Source organism: Taeniopygia guttata, chromosome 3, assembly GCF_048771995.1.
Source record: "Taeniopygia guttata chromosome 3, bTaeGut7.mat, whole genome shotgun sequence".
NCBI lineage: Eukaryota > Metazoa > Chordata > Aves > Passeriformes > Estrildidae > Taeniopygia > Taeniopygia guttata.
In genome coordinates this window covers 94,818,086-94,835,214 of record NC_133027.1, presented here as the reverse complement: position 1 = coordinate 94,835,214, position 17,129 = coordinate 94,818,086, and the positions used below count along the sequence as shown (strand labels likewise).

General features: G+C 44.1%; 1 long non-coding RNA gene across 1 annotated transcript in view; it reads left to right on the top strand.

Moving 5' to 3' along the window:
* LOC121469778 (uncharacterized) overlaps nucleotides 1-16,619 on the top strand; it is a 70,731-nt gene extending 54,112 nt beyond the window's left edge. The window contains exon 5 of the long non-coding RNA XR_012055259.1: nucleotides 15,225-16,619. This is a non-coding gene — a long non-coding RNA (uncharacterized lncRNA). The remainder of the gene's footprint in view (nucleotides 1-15,224) is intronic.
* The last annotated feature ends 510 nt before the right edge of the window (nucleotides 16,620-17,129 follow it).

Here is a 17,129-nt window from a genome sequence, read left to right as displayed (position 1 = left end):
TACCTCTGAAAGAGGGAGGCCTGGAGTGGAGAGGCTTTATACATCAGCTTGCAATCTTCTCCATCTGGTTCAGTAAATAATAGATAGAAATCATGAAAGGCAAAACAAAAAATCAATGCATTCCTTTGCATGACACTTAGCACAAGGATGTCTGACTTATAGAGCCTCATTCTAAAAACCACTTTATAGATGAAAGATTTTTTTTTTCCTTCTCCCTGGGTTATTCCAGTTCATCTTCCTCATAATGATTCTCTCCTTCAGTTTCCATTGTGTGGCACATGATGTGATTCTTGGGGCTGCCCTGTGCAGGGTCAGGAGTTAGACTATGATTCTGTGATTCTGTGTATTGCTATTTTAAATTAAAGTGAAAAAATTTTGTACTGTAAGATCACAGATACAGATTCTCAGCTGCTATATTTTGCCTTTTCCTCATTTTCTCCACCACAACTATGTACAGTGATAGCTTGGTCTGATTTCTTGTGTGCTTTTCTAAAAGCATATTACATTAAAAAAAAAAAAAATCAAGTGCAAGTCTAAACACATCAGCAAATTGTTCATTAGGGGGTTTGGAGACAGGCAGCCTTCAACAACCTATGCTATTAATACAACTTAGAATCACCTTTAAGTAGTTGTGTTGTCAATAAAATGCAGAAGGAAAACCAGTTTCCAGTCAACTTTTCACATGCAGAACCACCTGAGCTCAAAATTATGAAACTGTGTGATTTTATATGTACAAATGCCAGTGGTTTTATCTGAAAGTGCCCATATTACACGCTAATACCAGCATATAAATGATGCTCTTACTTGCTAGCTTTGAAAGTATTAATGCTGATGATGTCTTTTTGTTTTCTGAGCTACAGAATTGAGGAGGTTCAGTAGCTATTTTTCAGACATAAGCACTCTGGTTGAAGTATATTAGTTCAGCACTTAGAACAAATGGTCTTAACATTGCCCCAATTTTGTGTGCACCTTGTGTTAGAGGAAGATGTTGCTGATCAGCAACTGATAATGCAGCCACCATATCAACATGTCTGATCTTGCTTCCCCAGAAAATAAATGGACATTTTATTTTCTTCAGTGGCTAGAAGCAGCCTAAATCTCCTGCCTTCCCCCACTTCAATATCTTACTCTGTGTGGTGAGGGGAGAGGGAAGGAGAACCTCTTACCGGTGTGTCTTTCATGTTGTCTTCAGAGTGTCTTAGCCTTTGGTTTCTCTTCTTTACAGTCACATCTTGTATATGTGGCAATTACAGCCATGACTTATTCTGTCGAAAGCATGCTGGGGGAATGTGTAATTTCTGACACTATAAATATGGGGAGAACCATTACCAGATGATGATCAGCTCCTCGAGGGTTATGAGCCACTGCAGAGTTTAACAATTTTGCATCCACATCACTTTGCAATGCTTTTGTCTGGAGACTCTATGAAAGCCTTTTTTCATCTTTAAAGATTTTTTACTTTGAAGTTAGTTGCATTAAGATAGCGAATGTCAAAAGCTGTGCACAGTGAGCTGTGCCTTCACTTATTCCCTTCTTTTTTGTTTTTTGAGGGGGTGGTGTCTTTTCCCCTGCAGAGCAGGGGAGACTCAACATGGGGCAGAACCCCGGGGAGAAATACATAGCCAGAAAAACTGTAATACCAAGCTTAGCGCTGGCCTGTGCTGAACAAGCCCTCTCCTCAGGCTTCCTAAGCCAGACCTTGCCTGTTGCTGAAGCAGCAGGAGGATCTGGACCCCTTGGACCCAAAGGAGGGTGTGAAGAGGAGTGGTGCAGGGGTGACAGCAGCGGGTGACAGCCCCATGTCCCAGCAGCTTCTCACCTCTGTTCGCTTCTGCTCCTCTGGCCAGCTCCCAAATGGGTCAGCCCCAGCACTGGGGTGGATTTCAATAGCACTGTTACTTAGAAACTGAGTCTGTCTCTTCCTTCCACTGCTCACTGACTGAAGGCTCAAGGGTGAAAGTTTTGCATGTGTTAAAAAAACTAAAAGAAAAAGAGGGAGAGAGAGAGAGAGAGAGGAAGGGATCCAGCTTGGTTAGCATTTCTAGACCACCGGTAGTGCTGTCAACTGTTCTGCAACCTGCAAGAGGCCCCAAAATCTCCACTCAAGCAAACGTGGGCTCTGCAAGACACTGATAGCTATTATTTGAGTCAGCACTTGCCAGTGTGTCCTGCTTGTCCTCTCTTCCAGTGAAACACAGCTGAAATATGAGACCTCAATGTCCCCTTTCCTGATCTGAAGTGGTGGCAGAATACTCTCATTGACTTGCTTCTGTGACAAAATCTGCACGGAGGCTGACACCAAATGCTATTTGCCTTTTTGTTGTCAGCAGTGTTAACTCTTAATGAGCAGAAAAAAGAAAAAATGTGTGTTCTCTTCCAGTACACACATCCCTCTGCCTCACTGCTGTGGGGTGAGCCATGGTACCTATTGCTGTCAGCAATCCTGGCTGTGCTTCAGCAGCAAAACATTTAACAGGATGTTTTCTTTCAGACTTAGGGTGTTTGCTGCACTTCTTTCATCTTGAAGGCAGATTAGGAGCAGTAGTGCCTGTGGTCACTTTAAACAGTGCCATTTATAGGTCAGGTCTGGGATAGTTTTGGTCACAGTCTGTCCTTTGGCAGCACTCTGATTTTGTAAAGTGGGATAGGGTCTTAAGAATATTTTTAAATGGCTGTTTACTGCATCCTGCGGTTCAAGGTGTGCAAGAAATTTATTTCTAAAATAACCATGTCAGTTTATCTATGCATTCTGAACAGCTTGGTATGTTTAGTTTAACATGGCTCAAGTCTGTCAACATCTGGCCTGGTGTTCAGTTTTTCCTTAGTTTTTAATGTTTCCTCAGTTTTTCAGCTCCTTCAGTTTTTCATGCTTTTCCTCTCTGTGGCAGTGCATGTCCTTAATTATCCCAAAATCATCTGAGAAATCTGAACTCAGAGAAACACAGTTTGATATCTGTTTGCTTGAAACAAGAGAGCTTCTGCAGAGACACTTAGGATTTATGGAAAATCCATTATGGTCAATACATATTCTTCTAATTATATGATCAGGATCCTGTGGAAAGTGAAAGTTCCCCATCTGGTTCAGTCAGAGATGCTTTTTCTATTTTTTTACTTTTTTTAAACCTTGCTGCTATTCAATGTTCTATTGATTTTCCCCCACTGGACTCCTGTTTCCCTCTGCTGTTCCCTTCCATGTCAGCTTGCTTCCCATCTTTTATTCCTTCCACATTTACAAGAGGCTTTGTCCTGCAGTCTTGCACTTTCCTGTTCCTGACCTGTTCCTGTGCTCATTCCCTCAGCTGGCCTGCCTTAAAAATTAAAATTGCATATTGTTTTCCTGAGTTCATTTTTCCTTTTTTTTTTTTTTTTTTTTTGATTCAGTCGTGGTGGAGTAATGAACAAAGTTAAGGGATGCAATGCAGCTCCAGAAGATGTTTCTTGATTTCTTTATTCTTGCAGGTTTTAAATTATCTTTTCTCCATGCTTTGAATTTTATGCCTGACAACAGAATTGAAACAAATGAAGTGTTATAAATTTTGCTAAGCCCTCACAGCATTTTGAGAGTAGTTCAGGAATCATGAGACTGTTTTTAAGAGATTAGAGCTCTCTTTATTTTGTCTGGGTTTTTAAGAAGTCCTTTTGTTATATTTGGGTCACATTTGCAAGCTTTGTTCTGCAGTTGTGGAGGCTAAAACTTTATATTTTAGAATAAAATTGGAGTTTAAGGGTTAACTTCAAACAACCAAATGCTGCAAGACATATAATTTGAGAGATGCCAGTTCTTCTGATCTTCTCACAAAATGTGGTTTTACAGTGATCCCTTCACTACATTGGAGGCTTCTGGGTTTTTATTATTCAAGCCACTGTTTTTTTATTTGTTTTCATCAATTGCTTTTGAACACAGCACATATGTGCAACCTGGGACAAATGTAAATTTCGTGATGGATTTGGAGTAAATATTTCCATACTTAGCAAGAACTCTTTCTTGCATTGACACTTCACCTGCCTTCCTTGGGGCTATAGGATCTTTCCCAAACCCCCTCTGTGTGCAGCTGATCCAAACAGTATGGAATCCTTTTGATGCAGTTTGGTTCACCCTGAATCAGCAGAGCATTTCGTGTGCTCTTAACCTGCGCACTGCAGCCACACCTGTAGGGGGGCTGCTAATCTAATTGTGATCACAGTGGTGGCAACAAACAGGTCACTTACGGAGTTAATGTCAGCTGCTCCACTAATCACTGCGGGAAAGTGATCCCATCACTCTGGATGAAAATGTCTAACTCCAGCCTACAAAGCACTTCCAGCGCACTAATTCTGTTAATGCTCCATTACTGCTTCATTGGAGCTGTGTAGTCCGTCTCCCAAAGTGAGGTAGTAAATCCCCAACCAGCTCCAGAGCTGGGAAAATGAACAGACTGAAACATCACTGAGGACATTATTGGGCATTGTTTTCTGTTGGGCTTGCTCTGTTTCTTGAAGTTTATCTGGACAGTTCTTCCCTCCTAACTCTTAGTAGTTTTCATCCTCCTCTTCACCTTGAAGGGAGTTGGATGCCAAAAAAATACCCTGTGGATATGGATCTGATCTCTCTCATCCTTAGATACTGAAATATAAAATGAGAATTTAAAGCTACACGATTGCAATGCCTTAAAGATTATTGGGGTCTCAGAAAACCTGACAGTGGCAGGTTGATCTATACTTATGAACCAGGTTTTTATTTATACACACCAACCCCCTCAAACACAGAAGTCAAAAATGCCTTGAAACATCTGGATAGGTAACCTTGGGCATGAGATCTTGCTTCTTCTGTCATGAAAATCTCCACAGCAACCTCAGCCCATGAGAAACAACCTGGGCACGGTACAACAGCAAATGTTATAAGAATAACAGAGACAGGATTCCATGCTGCCCTTCACCCAAAGTTCCTACTAAAGACATAGCTATGTACAAAGGGTCTTCTCCTCCTAAGTTTGGTAGGCTTTAATTTTCTTTTTTTTAAGTAAGTGGGGATGCTCACACTGGCATCTTTAGAGATTCCTTATATTTCTTCCAGTCATTCTCACTGTCATTCCTCCTGAAGCCCACTTGTATGTCTCTTTTGAGATGTACAAATTGCTTTGGAATTCGTAGTCAAGCAAAGTGCTTTGGAAGAGCAGAAGATGTGTTGTGCTGGGAGTTGCTGCCTGGCTTGGTTTTGAAAGAAGCTCTAAATGAGGTGTGTTCACTGTGACAAATCAATAAATGTGCCCAGATGCCTGAGCTGCCTCTGGGCATTCCCTGTTCACTTCTCAGCTGAACTGCAAAGACTCCTGAAAACTTTCTTGGAAGTTGTAAGTGGCAGGCAGAGTGAAAGCTGCTGAGCTCCTTGTAGCTCATGGGATAGCAAGGGCTGGGTGATGGTGGCTCCTGCAGCACTGCTTGTCTGATACTCCCTGCGTGCCCCATGCCTGGGATCCCTGTTAGTCAAAATTCCCTTGCACTGAGTCTTATGGAGTTTATGTCTCAAAAGTAACTCCAAGCTGCTTTTATATTTCTGTTCCTCTTGTTTTAAATGAATGAGCTGCATAAAATAGTTATAAATTGTGATATCATGACTTAACCGTATTGCACATCCTGCAGTGAGCAGAACCAAATGCTTAGAGCTCACGAATTCTGTCTGTAGAAAGAAATGTTTCTTCAGCCCCTTTCAAGGTAAAAAAAAAAATACCCCAACGAAACAAAAACAAACAAACAAACAAACAAAAAAACCCCACCAAAACAAAAAACAAAACAAAAAACCCTTATGGTTCTAAAAAGAAGTCTAATATAAAAAATTGCTATCTAAGAGGAACTTTTTTGTCAATGCTTAGGAACCAGTGAAGTGAATGGTTATAGATGAGGTTGGAATGTAGCCTTAATGGCAGGATATGCTGACACTGTACATTATCCTGCTGTGGAGTTTGGTTCACTTGTACAGTTGAAGCACCTCATGTGAGAAGGTGAGGGAGTGTCAGAGTAAATCCTGTGATTTGATCTGAAGGTGTTGATATGTATGTTGGTTATAATTTGCGCCAATGTAATATTGTTGTATTTGTTCAAGGGAAATATGATTTGACAGGTATAATATTTTGTTATTGCAAAACACATGCTCCAGCACTGTGATCTGCCTCTCCACATATTGGTTACACCAGAACTGGTTTTCTTGGCCAATGCCTCATTTACCATCTAATACATGTGGCTAGTCTGGAGATGGGCTGTCCCAAAGGGCAATACTGGAACGCCTGGGAGCTGATCATCCTGGCAAGGACCCGAGATTGGGATCGCTGGAGTCCTCCGGGCTGGTATAACTCAATGCCGCGGTTCGTGTAGCCATCGGGAAAATCGTCCACACCTGGACCTGGATTGTTCAACCCCGGCTCGGAGAAAAGAACTTTATGAATATGTGGGACTCTGAATAGAAAGAAAAGGTGGATGGCTGAAATCCTGGCCTCGGGCAGAAAATTTCCTATAGGAACTGCAGGGTCCAGAAGGGTGGTGTGTGTGTCCAGGGGAACCTCTGCTAAGAGCTGTCCTTCTTGTCCCGCACCCAGCGCTGAACCCGGGCTCGGCGCTGCCCTTTCCTTGTGGCTGGCTCAGAGAGAATTCGATCCTAAATACAATTTTCATTTTTAAATTTTTATTTGGTTGGACTAGTTTTTATCCATAACAGTGTGACTACATCTGGTTGGGCAGTGCCTGATTATCTATAACACGAGGTGTTCACTGTCTCCCGGCGCTCGGACTGCGATTAATGCTCACTTGGAAAACTGCATCTCTGTTCCCCATAGGGAAGGACCACCCTGACAGGGACATCTGCAGCAGCCCAGCAGGTGACACACCTTCAAGGAGCCAGGGCTGACATGGAGAGCGTGGCATGAAGCTGTGCCCCCTCCTGCTGGACAAGGGCTTGTGCCTTTATTCCCCACTGCTTCCCAGGGCTCCTTGGCTCTGCTCTGCCTGGCTGTCAGCTCTGCCTTGGGCAGATGGCTGATTTCCAGAGCAAGGGGCTGATTTCCACAGCGAGGGGATGATTTCCATAAGGAGGGGCTGATTTCCATAAGGAGGGGCCGGGCTGTTGTGGCCCCTGTGTGACCACCCCTTATCCAGGCACAGCGCAGCTGTAGAGAAGCACGTGAGAGCCACATTTGTCTTCCCACTGACTCTGGGTCTGACCTTCTGTGAGGAAAACTGATGGTGTCACTTGGAGCAGATGGTGAACAGGAGGTTGGTGAAACATCTGTGGTGTCATTTTTAAAGAGTCCTGTCAGGGTGTTCGAGGAATGGGGCAGTGGAACCAGGATATGGCTGCTTCTCCTCATTCCAGAGGTGAGCTGCTGCTAAGGGCACCGAGCACCTGATATGGGATGGAAAATGTGACTGTTCTTCCATGCAAAAAATTGCCAGCATTTCTTTGTGATGTCGTGAGCTAGGTGAAATATGGACTATCATCTTCCATGGTGTTGGAGCTGGCCAAATTATCCGGCAAAAAAAAATGTTCAAAGCACAGTGGTCATGAGGGGTCTGTTGGACACGCTCAGGCAAGAGGCTGCAAGTGTGGATTACTCACTGGCCATGGGACAGCTGCAAATGGGATTCTGATAAACCCACGCTTGTCAGCACTGCAGCCATTCTTGGGAGCCTTTTAAATCCACTGTGTTGTATTTAACTCAATATTTAGCAAATTCACCCTGACTGAAGATTCAGTGTTGGCTCTTCTATTTCACCTCCCAGAGGTAGGAGGTGAAGATGTCTAAAGAAAAAATGGGCACCACTCTGTGATGGGCAGGGGAATTGGGCACCACTCTGTGATGGGCAGGGGAATTGGGAATCACAGCTGATGGGGTATGAGCCATTGCTGAGAAAACTGCTGTGTGAGCCACTGTGTCACCCATACTTGTCCAAGGACATTTGGAGTATTGCACATCTGAGGTGGGGCCTGGCTGTATCAAGGCTCACAAAAGTAAGTGGTGGCAAGGGCTGACTTAGGCAGGTAATGGGACCTTTCTGTGCTCCAAAGGGAAGGAAATGGGAGAGATCATGGCCAGAGGAGCTGATGATGCCCTGTCTCTGGAAGTGTTCAAGGCCAGGTCGGAAGAGGCTCTGAGCAACCTGGGCTAGTGAAAGGAGTTCCTGCCCATCACAGCGGGTGGAAATGGGATGTTCTTTAAGGTTCTTTCCAATCCAAACCATTCCGTGATTCTATGAAACTTTGAGCAACAGGAATGACTGAGGGGAGTGTTTAGAAGGGTTATGGGGAAGGCTGAAAGCAATGGGAAGTTTTCATCAGTGGAGAGTTGCTGGAATAACTGGAATAATTGGGCCAGGTGAGAGAAAACAATCTCTGTGCTCAACAACCCTAGACACTGTGAATTACCAGGGCCAACATGGACTTAGATTTAGGGTGTTTGTGCTTCTGCTAGTGCTTTCTGAGCCTGCACTGATATCCCAGTTGTGTGGTCTGGTTTGTGTGCTGTTTGCACCTGCCATACAGTTCCTGATGTGTCAAGCCTCTTTCAGGCAGCTCAGATGCTTTGGGTTATCACTTCTACCAATAATCTTATATCCTTCAATATTTCCTGGTAACCTGACAGATTCCTGGAAATCTTGGCTCCCAAAACAAGAGTGCCTCTTCATTTTGTGTGTGGTGAACCTGGCATGCTGGGGGTACATGAGATGGGCAATACCTCATAGATGTAGGAGGCTTTCTGTGCACATGCAGTGGGTGCTGCTTTTTTGTGTGCAGATTTTAAGAGTTGTGCCATTGGTGGGTGCCTGGAAGAGACCCCATTTCAGCTTCAGAGAATACTTTGTGACTGAACTATCTCTATCTGAGGGAACTGGTGACAGACAGGCTTGTCACCAGCAAGTGTCCTGACAGGGACAGTGTTGGCAAGGGCAGCTATTCCTCCCAGCAAACCATGTGAACCATGTGAGAGGCTGAGGAGGAGCCAACAAAAAGCATGAGGTAGTTGCTATTTCTGTTAGCTGGTTTATTTCTCAGTGCAACCACCCCATGTTTACCTATAATATCTACATAGCACCTCTGTGTGTTTCATTGTGGCAACAAAAAAATAACACGGGGATGAGCCTCTTTTTTCCCTTCCCCAGGCATAAAGGGAAATCAAAGCTGGCAAACAGGTCCCTAAGAGGTATTCCTTCCCTTTAGTGGCTCCCTGGGACTGGTCCTGCAGTACACATGGCTGTAAAAAATATGAATGAAAAGAAGTGAAACATGGTGACAGTAAGTCAAACCCTGAATTGTCTCTGTGAAGAGTAGGATAAAGGATGACTGGCTGGTTTGGGTGCAGTAGGAGCTGGCTGCAGCAGTGGGAATGAGATTCCAATGGAGTTAGTTCACTGAGTGAATCACACATCCCCAGAGACCTGGGTGGATCCCCCCAATGGATAGTGTGAGCATCCACAACAATTTTTCCTCTTTGGAATCTCTGAGCATTGCTCTCATAACCAAACCACATTGGTGGTGCTTCTGCTGCCTTCCTCACTGGGGACTGGTTTGGGTCCCCCAAGAAACACCAACATGTGCTAAGAACTTTGCCTGTGCCCACGTTCACACATCCCCAAGCCTGCACCCAAACTGCCGTGTTCCCTTTGCAGTGTCTGTCTGCCCCACATGTGCTTCTCTCTTCTTTGGCTGGTGCCTCTTGGCTCCTCCACAGTCAGGGGATGTCTGGCCCTTAAAACATTGAGCCCTAAACCTGCTGGAACAGTTAAAATACAGCACTGGAACACCATGCTCAGCAGAATCCCTGCTTTTGCCTGTTTTGTTCTTCATCACAGGTTCTGCTGTGTGCCTTTAGGAGAGAGCTGTTTGTGACTCCAGCGTTATCTGTGGCTGTTAAACCCCATCCTTACACTACTCAAATGACAAATTCTTGTCCTTAAGATGAGTTGGCCACAGCAGGGTCTGCCAGAGCACAAACCCACCAGCAACAGGCACTGCTGGGAGCTGCTGCTGCTCCAGGTGACGCAGGTACTCGACTCCACGGGCGACACTTGGAAGGGATCATTTTTGTTATCAAATATAAGGCATCCAGGCTGACTGTTAGGTTTCATCTGATCACAAGGCAGGCTTTTATTAATCCCTTATCAATGTAGTGCTTTTGATTGAAATCTGTCTCTCTCTTTCAGTCTCCTCTCCCCTTCTCCTTGCAGGACATAAAAGACAATGGAAGGGATAGGGCCAAACTGCTCTTCTGCAGACAAGCAGCCAATTGTCTAAAAACAACACTTCATTCACGACCATGGGAGACTGAGGACAGTGGCAGGAGCATGAATATACAAAAGTGCCTACTGTTAAGGCCACAGCTTTAAGTGTTTAAATTCAAATCACATTTCCATTTGAGGTTTGAATTTATGGCAAGAACATACACACAAGGGTTTCAGTGTTCTAAATAAATCTCATCTGACTTCTCAGGGTATTCCTCATGGCAACACATCAGAGCTGAGTGCAAGGGAGACTTGCTTTCTTTGCTCTATGAAGGAAAAATATTGAAGTAGGTTATTTTGGTTTGGTTTGGGTTTGTGTGCTCTGTGTTAGTAAATAACACAGCCTGTCATATCTAGGCTCTGGTTTTCTGATTGTGAGGTTAGTCCTTTACTTGAAACGCTGTTGTTCTTGGACATTTGCCTTGAGCTAGAGAGCTTATATGTGTGGAGGAAGAGGAGGAATCAAGCTAAAAATAAAGTGGAACAAAACTCTGTTTATTGCCATGGAGTAGATAATGTTTTCCTAGATGTCTCAGCAGCCGTGTCCTTGCAGGCAGTGTGGACTGGCACAGCCTGCTTTCATCACATGCGAGCTGTGATTATCTGTGTCCCATATCGCCTTCCTCATATTTTGCTCTGTGCTCTAATATTTTGCTCATGCTGGTCACAGCAACAGCAAGAGAAACAGGCTCCACTTTCCATTACACATGGAGCAAGGAGCATTTGCATTGCAGATGTAAGAGGCAGGTCAAGTTCCTTTACTCCTTCGCTTCTTCGTGTCCCTCAGCGTGACCCTGTGGTGCCTGCTCCTGCCACGGCCCTGAACTGATGGCAGATGCTGAGAGCTGCAGGGACTGCAGCACAAATACCTGTGTGTTCACAGAGCCTGGACCAAAAGCACTATCTGTGCCTCTTTGTGGAGAAGCACTGAAGGCAGGGAGGGAGGCATCACTCTCTGGGGCAGGACTTGGTGCACGCAGGAGATGATCAGATGTTAGACTGCTTACGGGAACAATGAGAATTTCCCTAATTATATCAGATGATTTGCAAACTAGATGTGAGACAAGTGTCCTTAGTCAGGATTTAGAAGAAAGCTTCTATTGGACTGAACGTTCCCTCCTTGCCCGTTTTCATGCTTTGAATACATGACCCTAAACCCTCACCTGTGAAACCCTGTTGGTGCTGGGTGTTTGGCTAAAAGCACAGTGCACAAATTGCCCTGTTCAGTATAGATGCCATAAAGGCAGGTAAAATATTCAGATGTTCAAATATTTTCCATGAAAATCTCCCAGCTAAGGTTATCTTTGACCAGTATATCAACATCCACCATCACACAGATAAGCAGTGACCAAGGAAAGATCACAGAGGCCACAGCCTCTGCCTGCCCAGCCACACTCCTCCTGAATTGATAAAACATTCCTGCAGCCTTACAAGGTCAAGGAAATGGAAAAAGGGCTTCTATCAGCAATGTGGTTTTAATCAGATTGTTGTGAATAGTTTATGCACAGTATCAAGAGGTGCTCAGTTCCTGAAATATTGGTACAAGCAGAATATAATTTAGAGTTTGGGTTTAGTGTCTCAGTACTGAGGCATGGTGCATTTTTAGGTGTTTTAGAAACCATCCATAATAATATTTCTCTGTATGAAGAAAACACAGAGCACTGGTGATGCCTCTGGTGTCCTTTCCCAACAGGTACTGCCTGTGCTTCCTGGGCCAGTGGCTATCTCCCAATGATCAAACCAGCGTATCCTCACGGAATATTCCCAGGTCTGGCATTCGAGTTTGGTTATATTATTAGCACACCCTGATTCTTCTTTTAGGGCAGCTAATTGCGAAGCTGCAGCAAAGCTGTCTTTTCCTGAATCCCCAAAACCACAGAGGTCCCTTTTCCTTTGCAGCAGTAATTGAGAACATGTAGTCAGATTGCCTCTGGGAATGGTGAGTTATTAAAAATCAGGCACTTGAGTATTGGTTTTGTGAGCTGGAATGATGGTAAAGGGCAGACAGGCAAATCTCTTGTGCAGAAACCTCAGGTAGGCCATGACCTGTGGCCAAATGCAGCTGTGTGGTGCTTCAAGTGTCTTATTCTGAAGTCCTCTTCATGCCTAAGAAAGGGGCTTGTGCACCCAAAGGGGTGGATAATTTTCTTCCTATGTGGGCAGTTGCTTTGGTAAAAGATGTAATATCTTCTTACAAACTTTGTCTCATTTAGTGGGCAACAGTAATTTTAGTGTCATGTGGGTCGTGAAGTGCAGGAATTGTCCATCTGCATCCCTGTCCTGTGTCTGTGCCTTACCTCTCTAGGAAATGGATGGTGAAAAAGAGACCCCGAAGCACCCTCTACCATCACTTTTTTCAACAATTAAGGAATTCTCTTTTCTCTTTTAGTACATAGTGTCTCACAGATTACTAACTCAGTAAATCACTTCCCTCCCCTTGGCTACTGTGCATTTCATCCGTGCTGGTTGCAGTAGGAGTGGGGTGACCAGGTGGAGTTCCCATGTCAGATCCATCCCTGCAGCCACTGGAAATTCAGGTTGTGTAGGCAGGATTCTGGAATGTCCTGAGCTGGTAGTGATTCACAAGGACCATTGACTCCAACTCTGGCCCTGCCCAGAACATCCCCCAAGAGTCACTCCATGTGCCTGAGAGCATTTTCCAAATGCTTCTTCAACTCTGTCAGGCTTGGTCCTGTGACCACTTCCCTGGGGAGCCTGTTTCAGTGCCCAGCCACCCTCTGGGTGAAGAAACTTTTCCTGATATCCAAACTAGACCTCACCTGGCACAGCTTCAGGCCATTCCCTCAGGTCCTGCCCCTGCTCACCAGAGAGAAGAGATCAGTGCCTGCCCCATCTCTTCCCCTCATGAGGAAGTTGTGTTGTCTGCACATGACCTGGAACAGCTCTCCAAAGCCTCCTCTGGATACAGGACAAGGATCTGGCTTGTGCTCCAGCCTTGCTCCCCACTGCAGTGAGGTTGAAGTGACTCTTCCAACCCACCACTACAACAGAGATGGGTTTTGGTTACTCCTCACCTTGCCGTTTGAGGGTTTTGGGTAAAAAAAAAAAAAAAAAAAAAGAAAACAGCAGCAAGGCAGCCTGGCAGTGCCATCTGTGCTGAACACTTGCCACCCCTCACCAGCTGGGATCTGCAGCCAGCATCTGCTGGGGAAGCTTGTGAGCTCCAGCTTCAGTGTTAAGGGCAGCAAATTACTATTGGAAGGAAAAAATCCTGTAACAAAGCAACCTCAAAACCAAAACAGGATGCAGGGTGTCACCTGGGAGCACATCCTGAGCCTGAGTGGGCTGGACATGAACCATCCAAGGTGAACAGGTGGAAGCTGGCAATGCTGCCTTTTTCGTGCCAGCTTGAAGATCTTGTCTTATCTCCTGAAAATGCAAATACAGATCCCTCCAGCTCAAAGTCTCCAAGATGTGACTCTTAAAAAATAAAGGCAGCGGGGTTTGTTTCTTCCATGAAGTAGCTCAGTGTCTTCATGGCACCTCTAGAAGTACAGCATGGGTGAAATTGGCTCTGTTGTTTAGTCTTCACCTTCTACTCTTATTCTGATTCTGTCTCCTCCGATGGCTATTTATTAAAAAAAAAAAAAAAAAAAAAGAAGAAATAAATGCGTTATCATTCTCCTTGCTCACCATTCTCACATGAAATCAAATCCATCTCTTTCCTCTGGTTTATTACTGAGCACCACTACCGGAGGTGGTTAAGGGTTTTTTAACTGGGAGCTACAGAAGTATCACTTTATTTGCAGAAAATGTGTGCTGGATATTGAGAACACTTTCAACCAGTTGTTTGCCTTGTTTGATTTGTGTGGCACCACTAATGTAATACCATCTTTACAAATTATTTAATTATGACTTCCTCTGTGTTATGGAAGCAGAATGGAGAGCTTTTTCAAAATATAACAACCAAACATTCTCATGTCCCATAATTTACAATATTCAAACTGATTATCACATCATGAAACATGAAAAACAGTTTCACTGTTACAGTCGTTATTGAGAATACACGGCTGGAGTTGTTGAAAATGTGCTATCTACATCTACATACATCTTAGTGAGTGCCAAAAGACTTTACTTAAAAGCATCTTGTATTTTTCAAGCAACCACAGTGTTACAAAAAACCACAGTGATGATAAACAAGTGCACTTGCTTCTGTGGTCGTGGCTCAAATTGCGCTTTCAAGATGAATGTCTAATATTATCAGATTGATACAGATTTTAAATCTCTATTGTCATGAGTGTGAATAAGGTTTGCTTTAACAGCTGGGAAAACGTATTTAAAGCTGGGAATAAATTAATATGAATAAGAGGATGTGTGAGGAGTTGTTTAATACTTCTGGGAGCAGAAAGACCAGGCTTTTTCAGTTAATAAAAACGGAATATTTTCATCCAAATCTTAAGATGCACACCCAGGAGCGACTGAAAGCTGCTGTATAGATGTTTTTGTTGGTAGGATTTTGTCAGCAAAGACTGCAGTAGAGACAGCACTTGTCTCTATTTACCTTTTTCCTAGGGAGATAAAAATCCCCCAGTCAATGTGATTAATACAGTAAAGGGACTCTACTGCTGCTGCTGGTTCTGCATGTGCTGGTGGCTTATTTTGCCACCGTTGCTTCATCAGTGGGAGAGCATTTTTCTTGTCCTTGTGGCTCCACATTTGGTTTCAAAGTGACCATGGATGGAAGCCTTCACCTGAGCAGCTTGGAGGTGGCTGTGTGGAATGCATGTATGGTCACACAACTGGGAAGAAAATATCCCTGCCCTGAGTCTGCAACATTATTTCAAATGCAATAAAGCATTAAGACTTGATTTAGTTATAAAACTTAATGAAACACGGCTGCAGAGGTGTTTCAGGAGCCCTGCCGGCTTCCCTTGCTCTTTGTAAAGTTGTTAAACAACCTTCTGCTGTGTTTGGGTTTAATTATCATGGGAAAAGTTTATCCTTTTGTTTCTTTGTAGCTCACTAAATGCTGACAGCCAGCACAACACTGTGCAAGACATGGGAAAAAGGGAAAGAGAGCCAGGAAAACTCAGAAGAACAGAGGATGTACCCACCAAGGAACCAGAAAGCAGCTCTAAGCAGCAAAACCATGGGACTTGCATCAACCTGATGTTCCGTGGATAAATAAAATGAAGCTAATTTACACTGATGACTTTAATTGCATTTCTGCAGAGTCCAACCGCAAAGTTCCCATTTGCCATCGAGTTCGGCATCTTGGATTTGCGGATGTGCCACCCCCTGAAGAGAGAGACTCTCGGGGATGAGGCACAGCAAGGTCAGCCGTGTTTCCCCCTGGGAGCTGCCATCGCACTTAGAGTGACATTCCGGGGCTCTTTTTCAGACCCCTCCATCCATGGAAGGAGTAAGCAAAGGAAGCTGGGAGACAGGCGCGCAGCTGATGCAAACACAAATCCTCCTGAAGAGCTCAGTGGGGCTGAACCAGTTCCATTAGCAGAAGAAATTTCCTCTTTTCCCAGGTCTAAAATGGTGAACTGCAGCCTGGCCCAGCCATACCCAGCCTGAGCACTGTCACTTGCTCCCAGGAACATTTCCTTTATTTTCAGAAAGAGATGGTGAAGGCCCAAGGGAGGAGCAGAGGGCACAGAGCTGGAGCACCAGAGGCAGCGTTGTTGGTTAACCGCCTTGGTGGCTGCTGTGTTTATTTTTGGGTGGCTCGGTTTGGCAGAGTGTGAGGCACCGACCTGGTGTCCTTCTGAATGGCAAGGACGTGTTGTATCAGCCAGCAAAATGGATGTGTGTAATCCTTTACAGCTCATCCACTCTCTCCTCAACAGACACTTCGCTTTCTTCTTATAGGCTTCTCTCCTCTACACTCCTTCTCCAAACACTTTAAAGTCCCAGCTTCAATGTTTCTCTTTGTCACTTCTACAAGTACACTCATTTTTTGCCTTCTGTTTTCCCTCCATGTAAAATTTATCCCAGTGTAGTTTTATTAGTTATTGCTACTGCACTTGAACTTACAGAACTTTTATTCCTTTTTTTTTTTAGTGACGACAAATATCACCAAGGGCCTGTGGTAGGACAGGTGTAATGCCAGAGCCTAAGTGGTTTTGTCTGTCTAGATGTCCCATATTTATTAATTATCCCTGTTACAGGGGGTAATAAATAAATAAATGTATATTTTTACATAATCAGCAAAAGCTCTAGGGACTTCCCGAGAATCTGAAAATCTGATTGCAAAAACAAGCAAAAAGACATCTCCAGCAGTTAAAACTCAGGGTCGTGCTTTGAACTTTTGCCACATTTTTTAAACAAAGTCATCAGCTGTGATTGCATCCAGTTTGAGATCATTGCTATAAATAATTTTAATTAAAGTTTACTGAATTTAAACCGTTTGATGAATGTTTCTTTTGTGTCCTTGTGTAGCACCGATATTCACGTATGGTAGGACATCACTCACATGCAATTTTGCAGTTCAGTGTTGACTCACACAGCACCTGCCAGCTTAGCCATGCTTTGAAAATTCAAAATATGCTCCTGAAAGCAGGTTGCAGTGAATGCCAATACAATGATTACATAAACAGAGGAATCTACTGTCATGTGTAACTGCAATTTTGTAAATACCACATCACACGTGTCCTTGCATGTGCCAATAGGTCTTTATGACATACAGGGGATTGATTTTGCTGTGCCCTCATCAATCTATTCCATGTGATGATCTCAGTTTGAGGTGATGATGTGCTATGGACAGGGATTTGATCCGTGCTTCCAAAATCTCTGTAACTCTGGCTGTTTGACTGACAAATGAATCTCCTGCTCCCCCAAACTGGAGCCAGCCCCAGCTGCTGTGTCATTCACTTTTGGGAAGCTGTGAAAAAACAGTGAGTGCATCTACAACTGAC